The sequence below is a fragment of the Marmota flaviventris genome, chromosome X (assembly GCF_047511675.1).
Source record: "Marmota flaviventris isolate mMarFla1 chromosome X, mMarFla1.hap1, whole genome shotgun sequence".
Lineage (NCBI taxonomy): Eukaryota > Metazoa > Chordata > Mammalia > Rodentia > Sciuridae > Marmota > Marmota flaviventris.
This window is the reverse complement of record NC_092518.1, coordinates 17,199,065-17,213,563: the sequence shown is the minus strand read 5'-3', so window position 1 is coordinate 17,213,563 and position 14,499 is coordinate 17,199,065. Positions and strand designations below refer to the sequence as shown.

General features: G+C 34.0%; 1 non-coding gene across 1 annotated transcript; it reads right to left on the bottom strand.

The window, feature by feature from the left end:
• Positions 1–14,065: 14,065 nt before the first annotated feature.
• LOC114086196 (U6 spliceosomal RNA) lies at positions 14,066–14,172 on the bottom strand. The gene has a single exon (XR_003581606.1). It is a non-coding gene; the product is annotated as a U6 spliceosomal RNA (small nuclear RNA).
• Positions 14,173–14,499: the final 327 nt, after the last annotated feature.

Here is a 14,499-nt window from a genome sequence, read left to right as displayed (position 1 = left end):
TGTAGAAATGCTTATGACCTTATAACTCTTGCATTCTTCATGATTGCAAACTAACACCATGTGGAAGATGCCAAGGATTGATGCCAGATGGAGCAGTAGCTGAGCCCTCTTAGAACATAATTTCCATGGCCTCTGAGTGTCTGGGAGCCAAGCATGTTGAAATGATGAAATGAAGCATAGGAAATAGCTTCCTAGACAGCATTGTGCCAGCAGGGTGCTCTGGAACTCTCTTCTCCAACCAGAGTTTTGCAAACAAGTTTTGACTTTTACTCCTTTGAGCCTATAATAGGTGGGGTCTTGCTCATTCTGGAGATGTGCTCAAGACATCTTATATATTATCTCAGTACAAAGTGTTTGGTTTCTCTTTAATGACACTAATCTCTTCCACAATCACACCTTCCTTGACCTTAATATTACATGTGCTTTGGGGCCTAAACTGTAAATTTTTCAAAACTTTTAAACATTCTTGCTCTCAATTTTCACTATAAATCAGACTAAAAGCTTCCAGCAGTACCTATGTCACAGTCTGAATGTGTTGATACCTTGATAGTTCCTGCACAAGATTAATTACGGTTTCGGGACATGGACAAAATGTAGACAGGTTCTTTGCCAGAATGTAACATGTATGCTCTCTAGTCAATGAAGTCCTTGTTCCCATCTGAAACCTCATGAACACAATCTTTTCTCTCTACTTTCCTTTTGGCATTCTGATCTTCTGAGATACCACCAGAATTGCCGATTAAACTCTTCTTGCAACATAGTAAGGCTTCCCTGCCTTGCATCTCTAAGCTTTCCCCTGCTACTGTCACAAACTGGTTCCATATGCTTCTGAACCACATGGTCAGGTATAGTCACAACAATGATAACCATTTCTCAGTGCCAATTTTCTCTTTTGGTCTGCTTTTCATTGCTGTGACCAAAATATCTAACATAAACAAATTAAAGGAGGAAAGATTTATTTTGGCTCACAGTTTCAGAGGTTTCAGTCCATGGTCAGCTGGCTCCATTGATTTGGGCCTAAGATGAGGCAGAACATCATGGTGGATAGGCATGGTGAAAGAAAAGTCCTCAGCTCATGGAAGTTAGGAAACAGGAGAGGGAGAGGGAAAGAAGAAGGAAGGGAGAGAGAGGGGAAGGGATATAATCTCTGAGGATACCCCCCCCCCCAGTGACCTAATATCTCCAACCATTCCCTACCTGCCTATACTTTCTACCATCATCCAGTAATCCATTCAGTTATCAGTGGATTAAGCCACTGATAACGTCAGAACCATAGTTATCTATTCACTCTCTAAAAGTCCCAGCCCTGAATATTGCTGTTTTGGAGATCAAACCTTGAATACATGAGCTTTTGGGGGTCATTTCAGATTCAAACCATAATGTATTATATAAAAAATGTGGGGGCTGGAATTGTGGCTCAGTGTTAGAGCACTTGCCTAGCATTTGTGAGGCACTGGGTTCAATCCTTAGCACCACATAAAAATTAATGAAATAGAGGTTCCTCAACAACTAATTTTTTTTTCAAAAATGCAGGTGTTTCTGATCTCCTATGTGGTAAGCTCAGGCAATAGGACCCTTCTTAAGATGGCTTCACATTACAGCACTCTATGAATCTTCTGGGAAGTGCAAGGAAACTCTTCTCCCATGCAGGCTTGCTATGTAGATCCCAGATCTCTTTTCTGCTCAGAATGTGTATTTTCCTGCTGGCAGACTCTGAACTCCTAGATTGCTTCTCCTAAAAAAGCTGTTGTGGCTGGGGTTGTGGCTCAGCAGTAGAGTGCTTTCCTAGCACATGTGATCCTTGGCACCACATAAAAATAAATAAAATAAAGGTATTGTGTCCAACTACAACTAAAAAATATTTAAAAAGTTGTGTATTTGGTATTGGTGTACTCTATTTTTCTTATTTCAAAATCAAGTATTTCTGGGTTTAGCCTAGTTACTGACCTCTCCACACTTGTACTCTAGCCCTTTGCTACACTTTCCCACTTCAATGGAGGTAGGGTTCAGTCTTGTGGAGCAGTAGGTAAATGATTAATGCTATTAATCTGTCACATTCAAAAGCCACCATTATTTATTTTTATTGTATGCTTTCTTCTAGAATGCCAGTTTCAACCATAGCAATTTCAGCAGTTGCTATCTTTAGATTTCTATTATCATAAAAAGTTCTTCCTCTCAGTTGCATGTCATCTTAAGCATATTTTACTTATCTTCATACTTACTACTAATAATTAAACACAATGGGGCTAATTAGAGAGTAATGACCAGATCTAAGAACCTTCCTACAGGGTAACAGCAACTTGTTAATCTAGAATCTTACTGTAAAACAGAGATTTACTTTCATTGAACATTGTTACATAGTATAAAATTTTCTATTTTGTTCAAATGAATTTTACTCAAATACAGAAAATTATTATTGGATAGAACAGGGTGGGCAAACTACTGCCAAATCTAGCCAGCTTCGTATTTTTAAAATAAAGTTGTATTGGAACACAACCGTGCTCATTTATTTACATATTGGCTATGCCTGCTTCAGCAGTTTACAGTGACAGAGCTGACTATTATGGCCCACAAAGCCTAAACTATTTACTATTGGCCCTTTTCAGAAAAAAAAAAAATTTGACCACTGGAATAGAAAGACTTTACTCCTGCAATTGCCAATTTTTTTCTGTATACATGATTTTTTTTTCTATGAATAATCTATAAAATCTTCCATTTAAAACAAAAATTAAAAGCATACTTATCTAGACCCCTCCCCTTCCAGATAGCATCCTTCTCATTTTTATATTTTTGTTTGCAAAAACTTTAGTTTTCTCTATTTCCTGTCTCTCCTTTTTCTCTTCATTCTCACTTGAATGTACTCCAGTGTGGCATTCATCCCTCACCATTCCTCTGAAATGACTTTGTTCAAGTTCTCCAAGTGACTTTCAGATTGCCAGCCTGAGAATGAAACATTCTCAGTTCTCATCTTACTTGACCTATCATTTCTCTTCAGATACAATGTAGTTTCTCTTTCTTAAATCACTTTCTCCCCTTGGCCTTCAGAACATGGCTTTCTCTCACTTTCCTTTGTGTTCTTTTCATCTTCTTAGTTTTAAACACTGGAATGCTCCTGGACACCATCCTTATATCTTTTTTTTCCTTTTGTCTTTATGCACTCCCTAGGTGTTCTCATCACATTTCACAATTTTAAAGACTGTCTCTATATGTGATGACTTTCATGTATATATTGTTAGCTTGTTCCTCTTCACTGAGCTTCAATGCCAACCAGACATTTCCACTTGGATGACTAACAAATATCTTAAAATTAGCATGTTATAAAACAAAGTCTTAATTTAATTTACTCTATACAATGCAATTCCTCTTGCAGTCATCTTCATTTTATTAAATACAAATACCAAGTGTTCATTATTTATATTGAGTGTATGGGCCTCATTCTTGATTCATTTCTTTCTTATACTCCATATGTATTCATCAGTAAGTCCAGTCATTTTAAGTTTCAAAACATACCACAAACTAGACTATTACAAACTCCTTCTACTGCTGCTATGCTAGTCTAAGGTACCATTATCTCACAGTTGAATTATTTCAAAACTCTCTCAACTAGGTTGCTTCTACTCTTGACCCATGCTCCACCCTGGCCCCATAATCCTTGGTAACCATGGAATTTGCTTTAATTCTATTAAAATATAAGCGAGATCATATTTTTTTTTCTCAGCAACATCTAATAGCTTTCCCTCTTATTCAGAATAAATTCTTAAATCCTCTGTGGCTTATGAATCCCAACATGTTCTAGCACCACTTCCTTTCTATTTCATTTTTAAAACTTTTAACCCTGCTCATTCCTCTGCAGCCTTACTGGTCTTCTGGCTGGCTTGCAAATAAACCAAAAATGTTTTAGCACTTACCTATGCTGTTCCCTTTACATAAAACCTTTTTTTTTTTCATTTGTTTCCATATGGTCACATGGCAACTATTCTTACCTCATTCCGCTCAAAACTTACCTTAGCAGGAAGTCTCCCCAGAGTACCCCTCCATAATTCTCTATACATTTACCTTTTGACATATTAAGACAAATATAAGCCAAACTAATTCTATAGTACATATATTAATATTAGGCAATATTTTGAAACAAAACACCTTGTCAGAGTGAAGAAGATTATTAAATAAAAAATGATCATTTAACCAGGAAGATGTAACAAGCCTTAATTTATATGCAATTAACACATAATATCTGTTAATTACATGGGCAATATAGTAAAAAATGCTACAAAATGCAAAGAAAATTTGACAAACTGACAGTGGAACTCTCAGTAGTTGGTAGATCAAGCTGACAAAACTTATAACCTTGGGGAAGATTTTGATATTATAATTAAGAGCCTCAATACATATCTAAAATCCTGCATTTAACAATTGCAGAGTATATTTCTGTAGAACAAAATTTAAATTAAATATGGCCACCTGCTAATACATAAGGCAAACCTGATCACAGTGCCATTAATGATTAATAAAAATGATAATAGAAAACTTATATTTCAAATTTTGAATAGCTTTGTAAGTAATTCATGGGTCATAAAACTACAGACAAAATTTTAAATACACTTAGAAGTGAAATATAATACAATACATCAAATCCTGTGAGATGTAGCTGGATAGATACATAAAAAGAAAATTTTATTCTTAAATAACTATATTAGATAAAGAAGGCTGAGAAAAAATAAGTTTAGCATCTAACTTAAAACAATAGTCAACTATAAAACCAAGAGAATAGTCTTAGAGGAAGTAGAATGAAGGAAATAATGCATAGATAATTGAATGGTTTATTTTTATGTGACAAGTAAAAATTAGGTATATTTATTTGTAGAATATGATGTTTTGATATAAATATACATTGTGGAATGCCTAAGTCAAGCTTATTAACATATGCATTACCTCACATTCTCTTTTTGTGGTGAGAACACTTTAACATTTATTCTCTTAGCAATTTTCAAGTACAGATGGTTACTGACTTATTATGGTTTTATAGTAGTGCAAAAGTTATGTGCATTCACTATAAAATATACTTGAAATTTTAAATTTTGATCTTTTCCCTGGATAGAGATATGTGGTGTGTTAATTTCTTGCAATACTGTACAGCAGCAATGAGTTGCATCTCTAGTCAGGAAGGTGATCACAAGGGCCAATAACTGATACATTGTAGTTTATTGTATTGCTAAACTAGGATTTTGAAGAAGTTAAGTGTGCTAAATTAATTTCCTTTTTCTTTTTTACTGTGCAATAGCACACCAGAACTTCCTGCTCCTATCTAAATGTAACAGTACATATCAATTAACCTTTGCCTATCTCTACTTGCACCCCTTTTTCCTGACCTCTGGTGACCACCATGTTACTGTTAATTTCTATGAGATCAACTTTTCTAGATTCTTCATGTAAATGGAATAATGCAGTATTTCTCTTTCTGTGCCTGACTTGTCACTTAGCATAATGATCTCTAGAACCATCTATGTTATTGAAAAGGACGGATTTCATTCTGTTTTATGGTTGAATAGTATTCCATGGTGTATGTGTACCACACTATCTTTTCCATTCATCAGTTGATGGTCACTTAGGTTGTTTCCATTTCTTGGTTATTGTGAATAGTGCTACAGTGAACATGAGAATGCAAATGTCTTTTTAAAAAATATATATTTTGTAGTTGTTGATGGGCATTTATTTTATTCATCTATTTATATGCAGTGCTGAGAATTGAACCCAGGGCCTCACACATGAGGCAAACGCTGTACTACTGAGCCACAACCCCAGTCCGCAAATGTTTTTTTAACATTCATTTCCTTTGGATATATACCCTAGATTGGGATTGCTGTATCATTAAGTTAGTTTCTATTTTTCATTTGTTTGAAGAAGCTTCTTTCTGCTTTCCACAATAGCTACACTAAATTTATACCAACAGTATTCAAGTTTTCTGTTATTTCCCCATCCACACCAATATTTGTTATTGTTGGTCATTTTTTATAATAACCACTCTTTCTGGGGTCAGATTTTTTGTGGTTTTGATTTTCAATCCCCCCAATTATTGGTGAAGTTTAGCATTTTTTCATGAATCTTTTGGCCATTTGAATATCTTCCTTTGAGAAATGTCCATTTAGATCTGTTGCTCGGTTTTAATTGGGGTATTTGTTCTATTGCTATTGAGTTTGGGGAGTTCTTTATACATTCTGAATATCAGCCCCTTGTCAGATGTATAGTTTGCAAATATTTTATTCCATCTATAGCTTGTCTTTTCACTATCTTGGTTTTTTCCTTTGCCGTGCAGAAGTTTTTTAGTTTGATGTAATTCCATTTGTCTAATTTTGCTTTTGGTGTCTTTTCCAAAAAATCTTAGCTTATTCCAATGTATTGAAGTATTTCCCTCATCATTTCTTCCAGTAGTTTCATTTTTTTAGGCCTTACAGTTAAGGTTTTAATTCACTTTAGGTTAAATTCTTTCTTTTGCATTTGAAATCTAGTTTTTTGATCATTATTTATTGAAAATATTGTCCTTTCTCCAATGTGTGTTCTTAGCACCTTTGTCAAAAATCAGTTGTCCAGGAGCTGTGGTTCTAGCTCAGCGGTAGAGCACTTTCCTAGCATGTGTGAGGCACTAGGTTTGATCTTCAGCACCACATAAAAATAAATAAAATAAAATAAAAGTTGTGTCCATCTACAACGAAACATTTTTTTTTTTTTAAATCAGTTGGCTCTAGAAATTAGTGGTTTACTTCTAGGTAATGTATTTTGTTCCCTTGGTCCAGTTGTTTTGGGTTTTTTTTTTTTTTTTGCCAATATCATGTTGTTTTTGTTACTATAACTTTGACAATGTTTTGAAGTCAGGTGATGTAATGCTTCCTGCTTTGTTCTGTTTGCTCAAGATGTTTTGTGTCATTTGGGGCATTTTCTATGATTCCGTATAATTTTTAGAAACATCTTTTCTAGTTCTGTGAAGAATGCCATTGGTAATTTGACTGGAATTGCATTGAATCTGTAAATTGCTTGTGTAGTATTGATATGGTTAAAATGTATTTTTGACCTATCATATTTTCAACTTAGGGATTTATTGAGATAAAACACCTTCATAAGTCAAAGAATACCTGTGCACAATATATTGTTATTAACTGTAATCACCATAATGTAAATACATCCCTTGAGATTATTTCTCCTGTCTCATTGAAATACTGTGTCCTTTGACCAACATCTGCCCAGTGCCCTACTTCAGCCTCTGAAATATCATGTTATTGTTTTTTGAATCCTGCTTTTAAAAATTCCATGGGTGAGATTAACAGTGGTTTGTCTTTTCTTTTTGTGCTCATCTTGTTTCACTTAACATAATACTCTCCAGTTCCATTCATGTCACAAATAAGAGGAATTTATTCTATTTAAATGACTTAATAGTGTTCCATGGTGTACGTATACTATATTTTCTTTTACCATTTATCAGCTGAAGGACGCTATTTTTTCATTCTTTGACTCTTGTGAATAGTGCAGTAGTGAATGTGGGAGTGCAGATGTCCTTTGACATACTGATTTAATTTCCTTTGAATATATACTCAGGAATTAGTTCTGTTTTCAGGAATCTTCATATTGTTTTCATAATGGCTATATTAATTTACACTTCTGCCAACATTGTGCAAGTATTTCCTTTTCTACATATCTTTGCCAGTAGTTGTTATCTATTTTAACAGGAGTAAGATGATATTTTCTTGTTCACTAATACATTTTCCAAAAGAACTATGTTTGGGTGTGTGTATGCAAGCACACAAAAATCATACATTTTAACATGCTAAATTTGTTGCTCTCCATTTTCTAATTTTATATCCTGTTTTATTTCTGGGAAAAAGACATCCACTTTTAATCTGAGGAGCTGAAATCCTGACAATTGGAAAGGAATCCACTTCCTTTCCTTGATTGAAGTATCTTCTCATTTCTACACTTAAAGAACCAGAACAGAGTGCCTGGAAGTATATGTGTGGCTTTTAACTAGATATTTTATAAGAAATTTGAATACAAAAGTCTTAAGATTGTTTTATAGTCATAATAATCCCATAAAACCTGTAATGAAAGAGTGGAATTATAATCTACAAAATCTAAGAGGAAACTCAATTTCATTATACATTAAAAATTTTAAATCAATATTCCCAGATAGTGGAAGTTGTTGAGTAGAAACTGCTAAGCTCCATTCCTTCTTCTCTTGGGGTTCTGTTGGTGTGAATATATCCAACTGCTGCCCTATGCTGGAAATTTTAGTTTGTACCTGGAACTCAGTGGTCGATTTGACTTCCACCCTGAATCTGCACTTAGCTGTAATGAGATATGGTTCTATAGGGCAGTTTTAGAGATTACTAAGCAGAAATGTAGACTTGTTCAATACATTGTAACCATCAGGACTGCAAGCCTTATTTGACTCACAAACACAGAAGGGTTTGTCATAAAAAAAATAGGAAACAGAGAAGAAGGAAGACCTGTTCCATTTTTGAGCAATTTGGTGAGAGCAAAAGAGCAGGCTAGCCATCTTTAACCTTCTTAATCCCTGTGCTAGAAAATATAGCACAATAAATGTCAGGCTTTCATCAATCAGGTTAGCTATGCTTGGAAAAGAATGAATAAAAAGATGAGTAGACATTTCCTCTGAAAGGAATTTCTAGAAGTGTAAAACTCTTGACAGAACATCTTTTCTAGAATGAAATATGGGGTTCTTCTTATGCCAACTTTAATCAGACTTAGACTTTTTTTGCATAATAAACAACCAGAAAATTTAGGAATTTAAAACAACAATCATTTTTTAGCTCATGAGATTTTGATCAGCAGTTTAGGTTTATCTCTACTGAATTTGCTTAGGTGTCTGTTGGGTCAATTACGTGCGAGCCTGTCTGGGATGATGTTAGCTGGGAGGACCTTGCCTCTGACACATGAGGTCTCTCATCCACTATCAGACTATCCTGAGGTTGCTCAATTTGGTGGCTGGTTCCAAGAGAACAAGAACCAGGCTCACAATTGGCATACTGTTACTTCTATCACATTCGTTTTTGCCAAATCAAGTCATAGGGGCTGTTGAGATTCAAAGAGTAGGAAAAGAGACAACACTTTGTGATCAGAGGAACTTCCAAACTACATTACAAAAGGTTTGTTATTAAATTTACAAATAAAGTGAAGGGCAGACAATTAGGACCATTTTTATAAGCAATCTAACACGCCTAAACAGCTTACCTCATACCAGTGTAATATGCTATTATATGAAAGACAAATAAGCATTTATTAGATGATTGGTGCACATTTTACAATGTATTAGGAGCTACAAATTTTACCAAAAGATATATAGAAATGATCTTTATAATGCAGATGGAAAAATTTTACCCCTGGAATAAAATGGAAGCATTTTACTTCTGAAAGAGTTGAATGTGAACAAGTCTGAACATAGGTGCCAATCTTTTAGAGGTCTCAGAGGTATATAATCACAATCATTTTTTCTGTTCTTTAACCTGGATTACATCCTGACAGTTACATAATAAGGGATTCTAAATCAACCATATCCTATAATATGAAGGAAACATACTGCTTAAAAACCTGTATAAAGAGGTTGGGGTCTAGCTCAGTGGTATAACATGTGCTTAGCATGTTCCAGGTCCTGGTTTCAATCTTTAGTACCAACAAAAACCAAACACCAAAACAAAACAAAAAGCATTTAGTAGTTTTTGGAGATTCCCAAATTTGCAATTTAGTCACAGAGAACAATGGAAAAAGGAAAATAATCTGCTTTGGTATGGATTATTATTTTCCCAGCATATGCAGTATTTGTTCACTATAAATAATAGATAAAATAAGAAAATTCATTCATTCTCATGATGTTATATAATTTGGAACAGAAGGGAAAACAGTAACTCAATTACTTTAAGCATTTTTAATTCAGTGTGTCTTTGAAATAGGACAAGACTTTCATTGTGTAATTGAAACCACTTTATCTCACCACTTGCTTTTAATGACAGCAGTAAAATATTGTGTGAGATCATAAATCTTTCTTGAGGGTGGTGTTATGGACTAACCTCAAGCTTTCATAAAGGGCATAATCTTGCTCTGTTTGGGGCAAATAAACACAACTTAATAGTGGGCTCCTTATCTATTTTTTCTAACAGTCTCTTTATGCAAAATAATAATATGTAACATTTTAAAAGGCCAATGTGAAAACAAATATGCCATTCTGGCAGAATGTCTGTGATATTCTAAAAAAATAAACCAACAGAATTTGGAGTTAGGAGACCTCAATTCTTATCCTGATATCATCAGTGAACTTACACAGGGATTTAGGCAAATCAGATCATGTTTTTAGCTAGAAGTTAAATCAGTCTCTACAGTGGAGAATGAAATCCCAGATTGATCCTTTCACTGGGTAGTAGTGAAGCTAAAATGATCAATTGTGAATTTACCATGCACCTATGTGATTTCAGGTAGATTTTTCAGGCAAATTTTTCTTCTAAATATAAAAAAATGTAGCTAAAATGTCAATTCAATTAAAAGCAAGTCAAGCTTAACTTTTAAGTAACAAGAATTTTACAAATTTTAAAATTCTCTTTTTAAAAAAGATAATGTTATTGTATTTTTTGTACATTTTATTTTTATTTACTTTTATGTGATGCTCAGGATTGAACCCAGGGCCTCACCCATGCTAGGAAAGTGCTCTGCCACTGAGCTACAACCACAGCCCAAAGTTATTCATCTTCTTTTGTAATTTTTGTAATAAAGGTTAAGAAGAACTATGTATTGCATTGCAAAATTGTGCTTTCTTTAAATGTCATTTTTGAGAAAGAAATATATAGTTCTTTTTTCATATCCATTTTATTTTTTTAAGTTTATATTGCTTTTTTTTTGTATGGGGGGATGCCAGGGATTGAACCCAGAGGCACTTACCCATTGAGCAACATCCTCAGTCCATTTTTATTTTTTATTTTGAGGCAATGTCTCACTAAGTTGCTTAGAACCTTGCTGAGTGGCTGAGGCTGGCTTTGATCTTGCAATCCTCCTGCCTCAGCCTCCTGAGCCACTGGGATTACAGGTGTATGCCACAGTGATGGGCATATTTATACCACTTTATGGAGTAAGTATGATAATCCAATACATGTATGCAACAGTAGTGATTAAACTAGGGTAATAAACACTTTCAATTCTTTTTTCCAATCAATGGATTGATGGGCCATTGCTTTTTTGGAACTTGTCTCCCCTGTCTGTAGATGCCTAATCATAATTCAGTCATGATATTTTTTCTCTTCTAGCAACTTGTCTCCCAGAAGAGGAAAAAAATGTTTTCCTTTTTCTGTATTCTGCATTTTCTATATCATACCCCAAGCAAATGTTTAACAAGACATTTCCACATTGTTACCAGCTCTAAAATCTCATAATCTCCCTGAAAATGAATTCTTCTCTAAATTATTGTTACCATTTTCAAAAAGATATAATCTATTTTTAATGTTCTTAATCTTTTAATTTATTTGGTTTTTTAGAGGCATGAGTTTATTGAAGAAATACAAAAAGGGGGACATTCTCTTTTAATTTATTTCTATTTGTTCTTTTTAGATATATATGGCAATAGAGATAATCTAAAGGACAGTACTTAAAACCTTAGTGTCATCTTTGTTTCCTCCTTTGCCACAGGCCTCACGAAGTCCTATTGCTCTCTTTCCAAATTATCTTTCGTGTCTCACCAACATTAAGTGACATTTATCTTTCAAAAACACTTTAAAGAGCTGGGGCTGTGGCTCAGTGGTAGAGTGCTTGCCTTCCACATGTGAGGCACTGGGTTCTATCCTCAGCACCACATAAAAATAATGAAGATATTGTATCTATTCACAACTGAAAAAAAAAAAAAAAAAAACAAAACACTGTGAGATCTCCTTAGTTCTCCACATCTCAAAAATGTCCTTGCCTCTGGAAGAGTTAGCATGTATCAACTACAGAATAATGCCTCCATTACTCCATGTCAGAGATTGCTAATGGATTATGAAGTCCTTTCTTACTGTACTTAGTATAACTTGAGTCTTTTTCAACCTGGTAAAGACATAGCCTTCCCTAGCAATTGGCATTGGCATGAGAAATAATGTCTAGTTGTCATAATGATTCTGCATGAGAAAGTTCAATATCCTTAGGCCTAAATTGAGGATTCCCTATAATTAGGTTCTAACCTAGATATATATATATTTTAATTTTTTTAGTTTTATTGTTTAGTTTTTAGTAGGCATTTATTTTTTTTTAGTTCTATGCGGTACTGAGTCGAACCCAGTGACTCACACATGCCAGGCAAGTGCACTACCACTGAGCCCCAGCCCCCTAACCTATATTTTTAATATTAACTTCACTACTTCTTAGTAAAGAGAGTCTATTCCAATGAAATTCATCAATTTAATGTTTATTCTTATTCTATGCTTACTCACTTTTCTATACTCCCTCATCATGTTGTCAAAACTGGACCATCTCTGTTCTATTTTTTTTTTAAATTTTTTTGTAGTTGTAGATGGACACAATGCCTTTATTTTATTGTTTATTTTTGTGTGGTGCTGAGAATTGAACCCAGTGCCTCACATGTGCTAGGCAAACACTCTGCCACTGAGGTACATCCCCAGCCCTCTGTCCTGTTTCTTATGTGAAACTCTTTTGGGGATTTCTTCTTAATTTCATTTTTATAGTCCTTACTACCAGGAACATTGTATGCATATGCTGCTTTGATCTCTCAAATTTTTATATGCACATTTCGTTTACCTAATTAGTAAGTAAGGTCATTGAAACAAGACTGGAGGCTTGTCTTAGTCACTGTAGGCTAACTGGTGTAACAACTCCAAATTCTCTGAGGCTAAACTCAATAAATGTTCATTTCTTGTTCATGTTACGGTGCAACAAAGTAAGGAAGGGATAGGAGGTTTTTTTTTTAAAAAAATATTTATTTAGTTGTAGATGAATACAGAGTATCTTTATTTATTTTTATGTGGTGCTGAGGATCAAACCCAGTGCCTCCCACATGTGAGGCAAGCACTTTACCACTGAGCTAGAGCCCCATCCCTGAGATAGGAGGTATTTATCAAGTCGTTTTTAATATATATTTAATGATTTGGAAGGTATGTTTTAATTATACTATTGGTTGACATTAAGGAATTGTTTTAGTTTGCAAAATTTACATTAAAATGCAAAATACATGTATTTTTACTTTAAGTAAGATTTTTAAACATTAAGTAAAATTAGCTTGAAAAAGAAGATTCTTTTCCATCACAATTCCTAATCCTCAGGTGTACCCATTAACAGTTTGATTTGTATGTGTTTTAGTCAAATTTTTCACTGCCATGACCAAAAGACCTGACAAGAATATTTAGAAGAGGAAAAGTTTATTTTGGGACTCATGGTTTCAAATGTCTTAGTCCATAGACTGCCAACTCCATTCTTTGGAACCCAAGGTGAGGCAGGATATCATGGTGGAAGATTGTGGCAGATGAAAGCAGCTCAGGACATCACATGAGGAAACAGAGAGAGAGACTCTACTCACCAGGGACAAAATCTATACCCCAAAGGCATGCTCCCAATTATTTACCTCCTCCAGCCACAACCTACCTGCTTTTACTTACCCATCAGTTAATCCCTATCAGAGAATTAATTCACTGATTGGATTAAGGTTCTCCTAATGTGATCATTTCATCTCTAAACCTCCTGCATTGTCTTACACATGAGTTTTTGGGAGACAGCTCATATTTACACTATAAAAGTATGTCTTTAGAAGTTTTCAGTATTTAAACAAATATGCAGACATTTGTATATACAGAAGAAGGATTTGTTTCAATAGGTTTGTAATGTATATATTTTTCTTCAACAGGCTAACCTACATATATTGTTGGCATTTTTATACATTCCTCAAAAATGCTGCAAAGTATTCTATCATCTATATATTATAATTGATTTAAACTGTATCCTATTAATAATAATTTAGATCAAAGCATTGACTTTTAAAATTAATGTTATTAGGATAATTATCTACCAATTTGGAAAGTATAAAGTTAAATCTATTTTTATGGAATGCTTCATGAATTTCTGTGTCATCCTTGTGCAGGGGCCATGCTAATCTTCTCTGTATCACTCCAATTTTAGTGTATGTGCTGCTGAAGAAAGCACAAAGTTAAGTTTTTTAAAAAAAAATTTTTCAGTTGTAGCTGGTCACAATGTCTTTATTATTTTTTGTTTATTTTTATATGGTGCTGAGAATTGAACTCAGGGCTACAACCCCAGCCCCACAAAGTTAAGTCTTTATAACAATAAATTCCAGATACATTGAAGATTTAAAAAGTAAAGGTACTTATAGATAACTTGAGGGAATATTTCCATTAATTTATAGAAAGGAGAATTTGCAAGAATTTAGACACCAAAGTTTAAAGAATAAACTGACTTGATTTCATGTAAATTAAAATATTCTGAATTAGAAAACCACTATAAATTATATAA